The 17,127-nt window shown below is 37.4% G+C and overlaps 1 non-coding gene across 1 annotated transcript; it reads left to right on the forward strand.

Moving 5' to 3' along the window:
* The first annotated feature begins 4,851 nt into the window (after positions 1 to 4,851).
* Positions 4,852 to 5,009, forward strand: LOC123814328. Its single transcript, XR_006784888.1, has one exon. It is a non-coding gene; the product is annotated as a U1 spliceosomal RNA (small nuclear RNA).
* The last annotated feature ends 12,118 nt before the right edge of the window (positions 5,010 to 17,127 follow it).

Below are 17,127 nucleotides of genomic sequence, written 5' to 3' on the forward strand. Positions count from 1 at the left end.
ATATTTGAAATTTACTAAGAGCATACATCATGAAAGTTCTCATCACAGGAAAAAAGATTGTAACTATGTGTAGTGACAGATGTTAACTAGACTTACTGTGGTGATCATTTTGCAATATATATAAATATCAAATCATTATGTTGTACACCTAAAACTAATGCAATTATATACTAATTACACCTCAATAAAAACATTTAAATTTGAGGACATGAATCCTGTTTGGCCCAGCAGCTCCACCTCTGTGAGTGCACTAGAGTGAGCTGCCAGCAGCACTGGGCGGACATTGTTATCATAGCGAAAACTTGGAAACAACATAAACATCTGCCATCCACAGAGTAAGTAGGTTGGGGTGTATTTGTTACCTAGGTTTTGAAATTAAAAAAGAATTACTTCTATATCACGACTAAATCTTGAAAACACTGCTGAATAAAGAAAGCAAACAAAAATCCAACTATCTATATTTGCATTAACTCATAGTTAATATGTTAAAATTAAATTTAAATGAATGCCCACATTTTAGCTGTTTAATTAAACCTTGAACTCTTTTGATGTTTATTATGAATGTTTCACACATTTCAGTAAAACCAAATCAAAATAATTCATTGTTCATACTCCTGGAAGACACTGGGATCTAAAAATAATTGAATTCCTTACTTGCAAAGACACTCTTATTTCTAACTGAAATTACAGTGTATAGAAATTCAGTAGATATAATTAATGGGAGATAAAGGATTCTTTAAAAAGAAGTTCAATAAAGTGAAAATGTCATATACAAGAAAGGCTCAATATGAAAGTTAAAAAAAAATAAGTAAATAAAAGAAGACCTAGCACACTGAGAGAAGACAAGCAACCAAGAAGTGTTCAAAGAATGTCTAAGAGCTTAACCTCCCTGACCTCACCATAGCAGAGAAGAAAACTTATTTAACATTTCTTGGGCTCCAGGATGTATTGTGCATTGAAGGAACACAAGATAAATTATTTAGACTGTTTCAACCGAGATTGGCAAAACCCCAAGCTGTCATAAACAGGGTTTAAAAAGCTTGATACTGCATAAATAATTTATAGTTTCTAAACTAGAAAAGTTCTAAATTTGAAACCCTGCATTGAATAGAAGACTCCATATCAACCACAGAGCACTCATCTGCCGTCAGGAGCTGACTGAGATACTTTATAAAAAGGTCACCATCATAAATAAAGCACAATACTTCTTCTCTTATTTCCTTTTTTGCAGAAATGTAAACCACACAGGATATTGAAGGGATACACCACAGCAATTTTTGAGTAAAGGAGAAGAAAAATGCTCCCTATGTGCCCTCATATTTATTATGTGAACTGCATGCCAAATTACCTGCATTTTTTCTTTTTATAGAAAGATTGGGCCAATTCTGTATCTACCCAAGTTCTATATCATAAAATATACCCATGACAAATGTGCTTTTAAAGTGAAGTGAGAATTGTAAATCCCTCAGGAGGAAATCTGATTACAGAGTATTTCTCAATTATTATAAAAATGCTTTATCTTTTACATTTTCTTGCCCATAACTAATGTCATAATTTTTTAATAACTTGCCTTTAAGAAATGAAGTGTACCCAAAGCATTGAATTAGGTTTATATGGGAGGATCTTTCTTCTCGCATTCATGTTTCACTGGTCTATAAAACAATTTACTTAGATTACATGATGAAAATAACAAATATAACTGACAAACAGTTATATCTGGGTTCAGAAACGGTGCATTTCATCTTCAGGAAGCAAATGTAAATGCCTCAGGACACCTGCTGAGAGCTGGCCTGTGCGGGCCCAGCCATGGCATTTCACCAGGAAAATAAGGAGCACTGGCTGCCTAGCAAGCCCACCGAGTAGAGGTCAGATGAGAACACTTCCACACAGCATCAGAAAAACAGCTACAACCTACAGAGTGTTCACGATGGCTCTTGCATTGTGCCCAGTGCTGTACTGACCGTCTGTCTGATTTAAATGTATCAGCAGGCAGTGAGATGTGTTCACGTGATAATCTTCCCAACACACAGGCCGATTAATTTTTTTTTAAAGAGTGATCAAGGAAGACTTTCTAGAGTTCCTTTGCATTTAAAACCCTGCATAATTCCGCTCCAAATAACCTGACCAATCTTATCTTCCATCACTTTCCTATCTGTACCTGCTATGCCAGCAAGAACATCTAGCCACCATCCTCACAACAGCCCTGTGCCCACCAGCCAAGTGGTTAAGGGAGAGCTTCGAACTCACACTACTGGGGTTGTCCCCGGACTCTCCACTTAAGGTGCTGAGACTTCGTAAGTCAATTTCCTTATTTGGAATAACAATGGAAATCATACAATAATGAAGATCATACAATTTCTACCTCATAAGTGAGATGTTGCCTATAAAGTACCAGTACAATGCCTGGCACATAGTAAGTGTTTAATAAATATTGTGTATTATTGTTTTAAAATAGTATTCATTATTAAAAACGTTTGAGAACTGATGGGCACTTTCTTCCAATTTTTTCTGTCATTTAAAATAGAATGATCTTGAAATAACTAACTAGTGTTTGTTTTATGTAATAGAATACATATTTTAAAAAATATTTCTAAACCCCCAGACTAATTTATAGCACTCCCAGTTTTTAAAAAATTACTAAAATAAATATATACATTTATGCTTTTGGAATCTGATGTGAGGCACTAATATTTTGCCTAGTGTCAAGTAAGCAGTCAAAAAAATAGTCAACAAAGTATATTTCCATGTGCTTAACACTGCGGCAAGTGCTGTGTATAAACTAACTCATTCAGTCTCCAAAAAACAATGAAGTAGTGTTATCCTTTGTTGTGTGAAGAAAATGAAGCTTGGAGTCCTTATCAACTTGCCCAAAGTCACACAACTGGTGAGTGGTGGAATCAAGATTTGAACTTAGTCTAAAGCCAGGATAAACTACCCAGGATTCCTTACTGCTGAAAACAAAAACTGGCAAGGGTTCACAAACTGAGATTAGAGACGTCCTGCCCCAAACTCAAGGCTGCAATTCCTGCCGATAACGTCCCCTGTGTCCCTACGCCAAGTGCTCCTGTCACGGGAACGCGGGTGCTTCTATGATGGACTGGGAGAAACAGGGATCTGAGTCTTGGGAAGTAACGGAAATTTGGGATATTATCAAATGTTTGTGAAAGCTTTCCTCTCTGAGGAAGATCAGTTTTAGAACAGACAGTGCCTGATTCTCGTAACTTGAGGGATGCTGAGGACGATAAAAACTTCCTAATAATCTGCTAGTTAATATCCTACACTGTAGGGGCCCATAGTTATGGTAAAGGGGATGGAGTAGGGAATAGATCCTGATTAGCTAACAATTATTAAGCTTTTAATTATAATTATTATTATAATTATAATTGTGTATTTATTACTATTACAATGTTCCTGTCACCAATCTTGGGTCTTTTTTAATGCCATCTCCTCCTCACTCTCAACCACTGACATTTTCTATCACTTAAGTAAATCTACCAAAATATACTACGCCCCACCCCAGGCAGGCAGCTTTTCCAGACTCTACTAGCTCACCGTAATTGCTCCTGGATCTGAATTCTCATAGCAGTTATTGTCCCCATCACTTTTCACATTGCTAGTTGTTTTATATGTGCACTTGACTTATTTCTGTTTATACAGAGTTTATAAACTCCTTGAGAACTGCATTATGTCTTATATGTTTCATCACCCTCAGTAACTTCCTTGTAAGACACAGTCAACCAAAATATATTGCTTTTCTACTTAAAGGAGACATAACAACAGTGCAGCAGCACCAAGAAACCAATTAGTCTTAGGCTCTTTCTTACACATTAGTGTGACCCACACACTGAGGAAGAGGACAAGGTGGCTGCACCAGTTGTGATGGAACAAGGGAGGAACTGAGGCAAGCTTACTCACTGAAAGGATTTAGGGTTTCGCTCTGAGGTTCTGAAAGAAGAAATTTCAGTCACTCCATTCTTAACACAAACAACCAATCCCAAAATGAGGAAAACAGAAGAAACTAAGTCTTGACAGCACTCTAATTTAGTCATGCTGGAGACCCCTCAACACAGTGTGGATTAGGAGTTCCGTGGCCTGTACAGGTCACAGTGCCAGGACTTAGATGAACACAAAGCACAATATTGTGTTGTCTAAAAACACACACCGAGGAAAACAACATTCAAACTTGTTAGCTCACTTCTCTCTGAAAGCAGAGCCGATCAATACCAGAGTTGAGATGAGAATGTGGGTCTCATTTCTTATATCATCTCTCCTTAAACAGTGTAAAGATGATTATTAAAAAAGGGTTTATTTTCATTTTATAAGACTTGACTCATTACGACATTTGAAGAAAATGCTAGTGCACCATTAGAGCCAATGTAGGATTATTTAAAATAGAATCAAGGTCAGAAGGTTCTGCCACAGGTTCCCTTTTCCCTATCTAGGGCCTTGCTATTTTAGCAAAAGATACAATTTTAAGAATTACTTTTTAAAAATAAGTATTTTACTTTAAACCGTCAGCAAAGATAGGTGGAATATTTTAGTTTTCGTGTAATTATAAATAACATTTTCCCATTTTTTAATTCTAAAATACATTTAAGATATTTAAGAATAATTTTCTAAATGATGAAATGTGGTGGAAGAAGAAGACAGAAACGGCACCACGGGAAGCACCGTCACCACGGAGAGGAACGGATGCGAGAAACCCATCCTCACAGACAGCAGAAGACGCAGATTCCTAGTGCTGATGTTTCAGACAGCCATTTTGGGGGTAAGCCTCTCTTTTAACAATAGTTTTTCAAATTTTACCTTTAATTAAGAAAAATTTAACTTTTCACTGAAAAATACCAACGTACACTCACCTGTCAGGGCAGATACCACGGTCACGATGGCAGTTTTCCCAGGCCCAGGCTTATCCGCTGCACTCCAGATGTGCTGACCCCTGCGACTTCCCCAAGTGTGGGGCACTCGACTGCATTATTTGTGGCAATCTGGGACTGCTCTCCCCTAGGGGGAAAAAAAGAAAAATACACATTTAGAACAATCTTGAGGGATTTCTGAGAGGCACAGCCTGTCTTGGAGTCGTTCTCAGCACCTCCTCCACCTCACCGCAGTCCACCAGCCGATTGTCAGCAAGTCCTGCTGCTCCTCCCAGAGCCAGCATCCGCCCCTACCCAGTTCTGTCTCCACAGCCACCTCCCCATTCCAAGCCACCGTCACCTGTCATCTCTGAACTAAGAATATTGCTTCTTTTAAAATTTCCCTCCTTGGTTGTGGGTATTTAACTTTTCCTTATGGGATTTGTTGCCATGTTTTTAAACAATATGCTTATATAGCTACTTCTTGTGTGTCTGCTTTAGATAACTATTTACTTGCTAAAAGAAAATTATTTAAATCTCCTATACCACACACACACACACACATTTCCACTCCGTATGCCCCCATTATACTTAGACCTTTTGACACAGCTACATATTAAATGTTATGCTATTGTGATTTTGCAAACCTTACACACAGCTGAGCCTATGATGATGTTTTCTTTCTTGACTATTTTTTGTTTACCCTGAGTCAATGGATTCATTTTATCAGTAGACATTTTTATTAATTTGTCTCTAAAAACACAGCCCAAAATGTGCCTTTCTCTTCAACAGATTCAAACATGTCAGGTAATCTCTGCATTTCCTCTTATCTTTTTTTTGGAAAAATTACTCTTGAAGCCTTTCACTTGGCCTTCTTCCAGACTGGCTGCTGTCTCAGCCGACAGCACAGCGGACTGCAGTGCATTGGTTTTCCACCACCTTCATCCCAGAAGTTTCCTCGGCCACTTCTCATTGTTGGAACCCTTATTTCCAATAACACCTGATCGATCATTTGGCTCAATATAGAATTCCAAGAAAAGTCCTCTCTCTTTTCTTTTCTCTATTTTCTGGAGATTTCTCAATCCTTCTAATACTTGTAATGGTTTTTTAAAATTTTCTGTTCCAATAATTTATTTCTATTTCTCAGGGGCTCTTTTTATTCTCCAAAGTACTTTTATTTATACCTTCCTTTGCTTGTGCTGTGCATTAGTAATGTTGAATAAAATCTGATTCTCCTCCTATCGCAGGCAAAGGGGAGACTTCCCCATTGCTTAAGCCAGCATGGCCTTAAGTCTTAATTTGGCCAAATAATTTGAGAAAAATCTACTTGTGCCATTTCTAAATGGAAGTAGTCAAAGGCAGTGCCCTAATCCTTAGCCACTCTTTCTTATTACGGGGATGGTGAAAGTATGTATCGGTAGGAAGATCAAAACAGTTTGGAATACTGAATCTGTGGAAGACAGCAGCTCGAGAGAGGCACATGGACCAGCAGCAGACCTTGGGGGAGCAAGCGACAAAAATTTAGTTGTGTTTAGGCACCCAGATTTGGGGACTGTCTGTTAACCCAGTATAACTTACGCTAGCCTGACTGATTCAGTCATTGATACCACAAGTGGGGAAGAACCATTAATGATAAGCATCAAATATGTAACACTGATTTAATTCCTGGACAGCAGGTGCTGAAGGAATTGATTGATATAGGGGTAGGAAATGGTAATTCATGCTATGCAGTTGCAAAATATTTGGTACAACTCTGAAGTGGGACACAGATTGTGTTATTATATTGTCAGTCCAAAGGTGGTTGTAGGAAAAATAGAACTGAATTCCATGATATGTCTCTGTGGATAGGATTTGACAAAATATTATAATAGACGAAGCCCTGGCTGGAGTAGCTCAGTGGATTGAGCACGGGCTGTGAACCAAAGTGTCACAGGTTCAATTCCCAGTCAGGGTACATGCCTGGGTTGCAGGCCATGACCCCCAGCAACCGCACATTGATGTTTCTCTCTCTCTCTCTCTCTTTCTCCCTCCCTTCCCTCTCTAATAAATAAATAAATAAATAAATAAATAAAAATTAAAAAAAAGAAATAGATGAGAGGTAGGAATGAAAAGTAGGAAAGAAAATGAGTACAGAAGTTTGAGGGGTTATAGGTTACAAGAGATAACTAATTTTCAAACAAAACAGTAAAATATAAAATTAAGAAAGTGTTAAAATAATGGAAGCTCATTAAAACTCAATCTTAGCAAGGAACAAAATAAGTATCAAATAAGGGTGTAAGGGTGGAGTTGCCATAACCATTATCAAAACCTCTGAGGGGTTTATATGTCTTAAGGTCACCCAATAAATTCTTTTAATTGGATAAAGAAATGCTAATTGGTGCCTCTCACAAAAATCTAGTAGACACAAAACCTTGAGCTGCTAAATTTCCTCAGAGATAAACACTCCAATCTCCCTCCTGGGAAGCATGAGCCTGTCTAGGAGCAATCTCAGCTGACTGCAGGAAGTGGGGGGAGCTGGGAGATTTCTGTTCAATACAAACACTTTCATTTAACCTCACTGTTCTTTAAGGTGACACCCAAAGCTCCAGAGAATAAACCTACATTCTCCTGCTCAATATATAATGTGGCCATTTGTCATCTCCCAACCCATGGTGGGTTTTTTCTACATTCATTCCTTTTAGCCCCTCTGTCATTTTAGTTGAGTCACAGGAGGTAACAAAGGTAAACATCAATGCCCAATCTACTATATTTAACTCCAAGTCTGCAGTGCCCTTTCCCTGATCTCCCTCCTCCTCTCCAGTAGCTTACAAACCATTCTCACTCTTACAAACCCACTCTGGCAGCACAGCCAGAATGATCCTTTAAAACACAATCCATATTCTTTCCTTGCATTAAACCCTCTAATGCATGTCTACAGCATTAGAATCAAATCCCACCCCCTAATTGCGCTCCACAAGTCCACAAGTCCATCTGAGCCTTGTGTATATTTTGATAACATCTCACATCACTTGTCCTCTCATTCTCTGTTCAAGCCACTCTAGATTTCTGTACACTCCTTGTACACGCCAAGGTAATTTTTACCTTAGGGGCTCTTCTTTTGCTGTTCCTTGTAGGAATCTTGTTCCCTAAATTTGTACAAGGTCAGTTGTGTTTTATTTAGTTCTCAGCTCAAATATGGCCTGTTCAGAGATGTTCCTGACCATGCAGTATACTCATTCTATGACAGCCTAATTCCACCCCACCCTCACTCGGGGTTTTTTTTTTTTGTATTTTTAAAGACATTAAGTTTGTAATTTAAAGCCATCAAACAAAGAAATCTCAAGGTGTATACAACATCATCAGAAGAAACAACATCGATCTTGCACAAAATCTTCCAGAAGTTAGAAAAAGAAGAAACACTTCTCAACTCATTGTATGAGGTCTCTATAGAGCAAAATCTAATGGACATTACAAATCAGGAAACTCATAAAATATCCTCCCCTGAGCTTGGATGCAAAATCCCTAAGCAAAATATCAGCAGCAAATCTGACCCTGCAATATATAAAAGGGATAACACACATCATTACTCTAGAGATTATTTTAGAAATACGAGATTAGTGTAATATTTGAAAATCAATCTGTGATTTTTCCACAATAACATAATACAGGAGAAGAACCGCATGAGCAGCTAAATAAATGCATCATGTTTGATAGAAGGGAAATTCTTTAATCTTATACTAAGTCTCTACAATAACCCTACAGCAAACATTTCTATTGGTGAATTATTGAAAACTTTTTCTCTAATATTAGGAGTGAGGAAAAGGTCTTTCTATCATTATTTCTACTCAGCTTGTATCCTGGAGGTTCTATAAATTGCAGTAAGAAATAAAAATATATAAGGGTTGGAAAGGACAAAAATAACTCATTATTTAAAAATTTTATAATTGTACACTTTGGAAATCCAAAAATTTCTACCAACTACAAGAATCAATAAATGGATTTCACAAGGTCAAGGAGGTAAGGTTGACATTTAAAACAATGTCCTTTTCTAAGGATCAACAGCAAACATAAAAAAATAAAATTTTGAAATTATACCATTATAATTGCATCAAAAGTTATATTAGGACAATTATACATCTGTATTTTCAAATAAGAAATCTTGATGCCATGCTCACACCACACCCAAAAATCTACAGAGGAAGTCTAGATTTAAATGTGAAAAGCAAGCTTTCTGGCATAAAGCATAAAGAAATTCTTCATGAATGTGAGGTAGGCAAAAATTTATTAAACAGGAACCAAAAAGTGATAACCATAAAAAGAAATAAAATGTAAAATTTAAATTTACATTAAAATGTAATACTTCCATTCAACTCAAGACACCAAAGAGAATGAGAGGGCAGACCCCAGAGTGGTGAGACAACACCGCCCTGCACATCTCTAACGGAGGACTTGCATTCAAATATGAATCTCCGTCTGTCACTGTACCTGTATCTATACCTATATGTGTATCTAGACATTCAAGTCAATAATGAAAGACACAACAAAAATAACAAAAGTTCATAAAAGAGGTATTTATATCACTGATAAACATTAAAAAATGCTGAAATTCATTAATCATCAGGAAAATTAAATTACACCACAAAGGAATAACAGTACACACCAAAATCTCAAATTCCAAGTGGCAGAAATTCTGAGGTTTTAAGAAGGGTATGTTTCGTGCTCTGCTGGCAGGAGTGTAAATTGATATAATCACTTTGGGAAATGTTAGTCCTTATTAAAGCTGAATATAAACATGACCCCTAGGTATGTACACCTAACAGAAATGCACGCAAGTAGTAACCAAAATATATTCAGAATAACCTTCTTAGTAGCACTACTCAGAATAGCTAAAAAGCAAAAACAACCCAAATGTCTACCAGCAGTAGAATACATACATAGGTTATGGCTTATCACACCATAGAGTACACTGCGGTGAGAACGAACAAAGACCAGTGGTTGTCATTACAGAAGGAATAATGACCAGAATGGTGCATCTTGGGGCCACTCTAGGTGCTTCTGGATGCTGGTAAACTTTCATTTCTTCATGTGGTTTAGTGGGGCTGTTAAAAAACTTTGTGAAACATCATTGAGATGTACTCCTATGATTTGTACACTTCCTTTGTTATAACACAATTAATATTTTACTTTTTTAAAGAAGATCATCAGATACTTATATGGGGAGAGTTATCTGAAATTACTGGCTAGTCTCATGAGCACTGGAAAAGATATGTAGACCTTGCAGGTTTTCCTGACATGTTTGTTCTTGTGCACTGTGGAAGCCAACTGGCTTCTCCTGATGCACTTGGGTAAACTGAGTGAAGTTATATGTTAGATGGAGATTAGATAATACAGTTAACTTTTAAGATTTGAAAACCGAAAAATCACAGTTTGTCAAAATTACCCCCGAAAGTTCGTTAAAATGGTAAAACACTGGAGTCCCACCTGCCTTTTCTAAATCCAAAAAAGCCATTTTTTCTTCTAGTATTGGGACATGTCACTCTTTCTATGACTGAGCACCCAGTGAATGTGTTGGCTAGTATGCAGGGGATTATGGCACATGGAAAACTCATACTAGCAGGCAAGATGCCCAGAGGAACTGAGTTAGAAGGAAGGCGCAGCAGATTGACAGATCACATAAAACACTCACTCTGGAACAAACTCCACTTCAGTGCAGTGGTGGGAGGAACTGCCAGCATGCCATTGGCTCTCTCCCCTCCTCTTCCCATTCCTCCCCTCTTCTCCTCACTGCCCTCCTCTCCTCCCTCTGATGCACCTCTCTCTCCCTCTCCTTTTCCCTCTGGGTCTCTCTCCCTCCCCCTCTATCCCGCCCTCTCTCAGTCCTTCTCATTTTTCTGGTCAAATGCATATCGTTTAATTGGCATTAACTAAATGTGCATCAATATTTGAATGTAGAACAAGATCTTCTTCTTTAAAAAGTCCTATTACTTTTTCAGACAGGTAGGAATATGTTATTATTAGAAAAAATGTCTACCCTGTCTTTTAAGCACAATGATTCTAATACTACATAACTTTTTCATTTGACTTTGAAGACAATAAATGCTATGCGTGACCTTGAACAAGATACCTCATTTCATCAAGTGTAAAGCAGGGATAATAGTTCCTGGCTCATAGGGTTGCCATCATTCAAAGCAGGGCCTGACAAAGAGTAAGCACTGTATAAGTATTTTTAAATTAATAAGTAAATAAAACTGCTGATCACTCTGCCATGAAAACTTTAAACATGTAAGTTGAGAACAAGAAATTCACAGTAAAAATTAAAAGCCTCTTTGACCTCATGTATTTGTATTAATGTCCCTTTGCTACATTTTCATGCCAAATCCAGTTCAGTAAGATTTCCCTCCAAACACTATACTCTTCATTCACATCACTTGAGCAAATGTCCTAAGCTGCTTTTGCACTGCCCTCTGAAGCTCTTATTTGAGAAACAGGATTTAACACAGCTCGAAGACATTCTCCTGGCCCATGCCCTCAAGCTTTATGGGACAAAGGCCTTTTTCCAGATTTATCACAATGGAGTGGTCTGCTGAATTAATTGTTCCTGCCAGTCATCTCTGCATGGGACCATGAGGTAACACTCACCCTATTTGTAAAGTACCACCTACCAGGCCCTTCAGGGTATTGGAGGAAATCCGTGATAAATAATAAAACACCCAAACAGAAGAGGCCCACTAGCTCTCAACAATATACATGTCCTGCTGGTCTAAGTGGGAAGGAAGGAAGGAAAGCATCTTACAGCATATACCAACACCACATCACCACATAAATGTCACGAAAAAATCATACATGTTAACTTTCACCATAGTTAATGGCTTATGTTTTATAGATGTAAAACAAAAGAATTACTATAAAATAGTATAATGCCCAGATAGTATGATATAGTTTTTAATCATTGTTTTTTTTTCCTCATAGTTTCTTTATTTACCTGTTTGTTATGGACTGAATTGCATTCCCCTCTGACAAAATCCATATGTTAAAGTCTTATCCCTACTCTCAGGGGATGGTATTTGGATGCAAGTCCTCTGGGAAGTAATTAGGTTTAAATAAGGTCGTGAGAGTGGGTTTCTCACGATAGAATTAGTGCCCTTAGGAGAAGAGGCACCAAAGAGTTTCCTCTGTCTCCCTCCTTCTTCCTCTTTCTCTCTCTCCATCTCTCCCTTCCTCTCCTCTCCACTCCCCTCCCTTCTTCTTCCTACCTCTCCCCTCCCCTCTGCTCTCTCTCTCTTTTTTCCATCCCTCTCTCCCCTGTCCTCCCTTCCCCTCCCCTTCCCCTCCCTTTCTTTCCCCTCCCCTCCCCTTTTCTTTAGCTCTCTCCCTCTTCCTCTCCCCTCCCCTCCCCTCCCCTGCCCTCCCCTCCACTCCTCTCCTTTCTCTCCATAATACTCTATGAGAGATCCAGCTCTGTCTCTGCTGATAAACCCTATCACATAAATATTCCATATTCTTATTTTACTGTCAAGAATTTTGTGGGGCAAGATTATTACTATTCTACTTTATTTAAAAAGCATACATATCAGGTACCTAGTTACCTGATACAAGGCTACTTAGTAAAGTATATGTATATACATATACATACACATATATAAATGGACTATAAATTTATATAGAAAAATGTCTATACTAGGAGATATTAAAATTTTATATAATTTTATTTTTGTCTTTTGTGTCTGTGTGGATGCAGATCTGGTTATAGGAAAGATTAAAGAAAGAACATACTGGTGGTCAATATTATTTGACGGGCACTAACCTTGTGAAAGCTGAAAAGGTATCTTACCAGCTCTAATTTCAATGTAACAGCAGCAACTTGTAGACCTTTTAAAATGTATCTAACATCTTCCAATAAAAAAATCTCACAGGGAACAAACATATTATTCAAAGAAAGCAAAATTTTAAAAATATTTAAAATAACTTTATGTAATATAAGAGGTCATTCCATGCTTTCATATTAAAATCTGTACCCACAGGAGCTGTTTTAAGAGAACGGCAGACTATAAGACCTGACCGCCACCGGGACGCACCCAGAGCGGTGATAGTCTCACACTGCCGTGAGAGGGTCCAGTCTCCCCAGATGCCCAAAGGGAACCTTGTGCACAGAGGTTAACTTCTCTACCTCAGGCTTTGTGAATTAATCCTACATCAGCATAAGGCTTCCTTTTATATTTCTTCTTTGGCAGCATCACCACAGTGCACTGTCCGCTGTGAATGGTAGATCGTGAACATACCAGGGGAAAGAAAGAAATTGAGGCCACCAGGTCCTTCTCAGTCACAAACCCAAAATTTTCCTTAAAAACAATGATACTGAAGAAAAATTGCCAATATGCATATGAAAGATGTTCAACATCATTAGACACTATAGAAATAAAAATTAAAACCACAATAACATAAACTATGTAATAAGGAATTAGGTAAAACAAAAGCCTAACATTCTATCTGTAGGTATTTGGTAGAAAAAACCAGATTTTTAAAAAAGCAATAACTTAACCTAAATGATACCTAACAAATAAGGTATACATAGTCCTTTTAAGTGACATGGAGTTTTATGGGTTGTAAAACAAAACAGTCTTAACAAAGGAGATTCTTGCTACTTGACTTCAAGACTAATTTGATTCAAAGCTACAATAATCAAGACAGTTAGTTTGGTGTAAAGCTGGGCACGTAGCTCGATGGACTGGAACACAGAAATAACCCCAACCTGATATGATCAATTGATTGTCAATGAAACTACCAAAAGGAAAGTACGACCTTTTCATTAAATGGTGCTGGGACAACTGGATATCTATGGGAAAAATAGTCAGGTCTCCTAATTTACACCATATATAAAAAGTAAATTGACATGACCTAAACATAAAAACTAAAAAAATAAATCCTCTGAAAAATATCACACATCTTTTATAACCTTGAGGTAGGCAAAATTTCTTAGGTCACTGAAAACATTAGTTATTAAAAAATGATAAATTATCTACTATCAAAAGTAAAAATTCTCTTAATCAATAAAAGTCTTAAGACTTAACCAGATTGGCCAAAGACTTAGAAAAATACTTATGATACATATACTTGACAAAAAACAAAGTAATATAAAAATGTAGAAGACAGACACTTAGTAAGGAAGATATTTAAAAGGCTCATAATGCTCATTAGTCATCAGGGAAATGCAAATTAAAACCACAGAGACAGGACTACACACTCATTGTAAGGGCTACACTTATAAAGGCTAATAGCACCAAATGTTGATGAAAATGTCAGGCACCCAGCACTACCCTACATGGCTGATGGGAGTATAAAATTGTACAATCACTTTGGAAAATGATTTGGCAATTTCTCCAAAAGCTGAATAAGCTCTTACCACATTAACCAGCAATTCTACTTCTAAATATTTATTGAAGTGGAAATATATATTCTCAAAGAGTCTTGTACAAAAATATTCTTAGCAGCTTTATTCACAGTAGTCAAAAGCTAAAAACAACCCAAATATCCATCAACAGGTAAACGGATAAGCAAAAAAAAAAAAAAAAACCCCTGATTTTTAACCAATTGTATTCATCCAAAGGAATACTACTCAACAACAAAATAGAATGAATTACTGACACACACAGAAGCATTCATGAATCTCAAAAACATTATGTTGAGTGAAATGCACCAGACATAAAAGACTGCATACTGTATATAGGAAGGCACTTCTATGACTTTCTAGAACAGGCAAAATAACTTGGGGTAAAAATATTCACAGCAGCTACTGCCTCAGCAATGGTGGGGACTAACTGAGAAGGGATATGAAGAAACTTTCTGGGATAGTGGAAATATTCTATGTCTTACTGGGATTACGTGGTTAGACTACAGAGGTGAGTTCATTAAAAGGCACCGAACCACAACACATAAGACCTGTGTTCCACAGTATGTATTTAATGTCACAGAGAAAATTAAAGGCTAATATGTTATCTCCAAAATGAGAGCATCGATGTTGGAAACAAGAGGGCATTTGCTCTAAGAACTTGTGGCATCTCTTCAGTTTTTCTAATCACTGAAGCAAATCTCTATGGATTGCTACATAGAATCTTAATCTCTTTTTTAAAAAGATGGTTCCAACTATAAAACCTGATTTTTAACCAGTTACTTGAAAAACTGTTCAATTTCTAATCCTGTAAAAGTCAGGACCTAATCTGGTCTTCATATTAGGCTATTATAAGTGTTAATTTAAAAAAAAAACCTCATCTGTAAACGCATCTGGCATGTTATTGCTCAAATAGCCTCTTAAATTTTTAAATTTTGTATCTGATGTTTCCTCTGCAAGCAAAAATGAAATAGGACATTTAAAAAATTACCCAGATTTATGGGGGAAATAATTAAAAGCATATTTCTAGTGCAATTATCCACATTTGCTATTTATATTAATTCCATTACAGACTGACTTGACATGATCACAACATTAATAGGTCAACTTGAACAATCTAGACATTTAACATTTTTTATTTAAATTTAAATTGAATAAATATCAGAGAAGAGCTGAGGATAAAGATAGAAAATGGAGTAAATAAAGTTGAAAAATTGGTCTGAATTTCAAAGACCTAATCCATAGCTGGAGTGAAGAGATAAAAGCTTAAGCAATGATATAATTCAGAGAGCAGAAAGAAAATAATGAGAGTTTGGTAGAAGGGTAAAGGAAAGAGAGAGGAAAGAAGATACAGCAGAAGAAGAGAGGAGGAGACTTTTCCTGTCAATGACAAATAACCGACCCAATTTCTTCGGGGAAGTTTAAGGCAGCCAATGTAATACACCTCCCAGCTACTAGAGGTTATACATATCCTCAGACCATGAAAAGATCCAAAGTGATCTCTCCTTCATGCCTTTCTCTTCCTGCCTAGCATGTCCCATTATTTCCCCAAGTTAGATTATAAATTCATATATGAAGGTTCACATGCAGTAGAAAATAAGATATAATCCTCTAGCTTCTCATCCTTAGCATGACAGTGCTAGTGCATTTAGAAGATCAACTAATTGCCTTCAGATAAAGTGGGAGCACCTACTCTAAGAGATGAGCTCCCAAACAGATCTATTATTAAAGTGCTGGCAAAAGAAAGTGAACTACAGAGAGAGGGAGCTGTACACATAAGACTTGGGTGGTCAAAGAAAAGGTCACCGCTGGCCTTGTGGGCAGGTGCGAAGCCAGAAGAAGCTAAAACAGTGGCCAAGGGCCAATAAACCAGAGAAGAAGGTAAGAGGAGGAGGAGAGAAATAAGGAGGAGGAGGAGAAAAGGGAACATGCATGCACACACTAACACAAAAGCGGTGAGCATAAAACAAGGAGCTGGATGTGAGAGGCAAACTTCTGTTTTGCAAAGGGGTAGCCCTGATTCTCACTTTCAGAAATCATTTATTTTGTTCACCTGTTATGAATATTCTGAGAATTATGGCCTTAATAAGCTAATGGTTGGAGACCTCTGTGAAAACTAAAAGAGTGTCAGGTTAACCAGTAAAAGAAATGAAGGAGCTTTATATATTTTCCAAAAGATGGTTCCTCTCACTCAATTCTCTATACTAGAAACTGTAGCAGGAATTTGTCCTTGGCATTAGAACGAAGTACAGCTCATCTCTTCCCTCTAGGAGAGCTGTACTCCTGTCCACTGTGCTCAGTGGGGGTACGCCTGCAACAGCTTGTCAGACCACACCGCATTACTAAATGCACACGGCTCTCATCTGCTTGCTTTTCCATCAGAGCTGTGACTCTTCTGCCAGGTATAAATCACCTTATATAAAAGAGCTTTTGAATACAAAATCAATGAAATATTCTTTTTTTTCTGGAAGCCTTAATGCAATCCCTATCTCATTATGAAACCCAAATTGCTCACTGCCATCCACACAGACAACGTGTGCTGTGTTTCATCATACCAATGACATGTTACAAAACACATGACCATTTCTACTGGACTGCAAAACATGCAAATGCAGTGTCTCCCTAAATTGGAAAAATAAGCCATACCGTACTTTTTTGTGTTACCTATTTTAAATTATAGTGTAATTACATAATAGCCTCTATCTCAATCGCCCAGCCAGAGTGACGTAGAAAACAGAGTACTGATGTGTGGATGAGCACATGGAGGCTGGGGGGACCGTGTTGGGGAGAGGAAGAAGGGAGAAATGGACAACAGGAGACTATACATCACCTTCCTAATCCCCAAGCTGGTGGTTGGGAAATATCCCCAGATATTTTGGAATTGACTTAGTAGTCAAGTAGCCTGGG

This window comes from Phyllostomus hastatus, unplaced genomic scaffold, assembly GCF_019186645.2.
Source record: "Phyllostomus hastatus isolate PE091 unplaced genomic scaffold, TTU_PhHast_1.1 phas_contig_1, whole genome shotgun sequence".
Taxonomy (NCBI): Eukaryota; Metazoa; Chordata; class Mammalia; order Chiroptera; family Phyllostomidae; genus Phyllostomus; species Phyllostomus hastatus.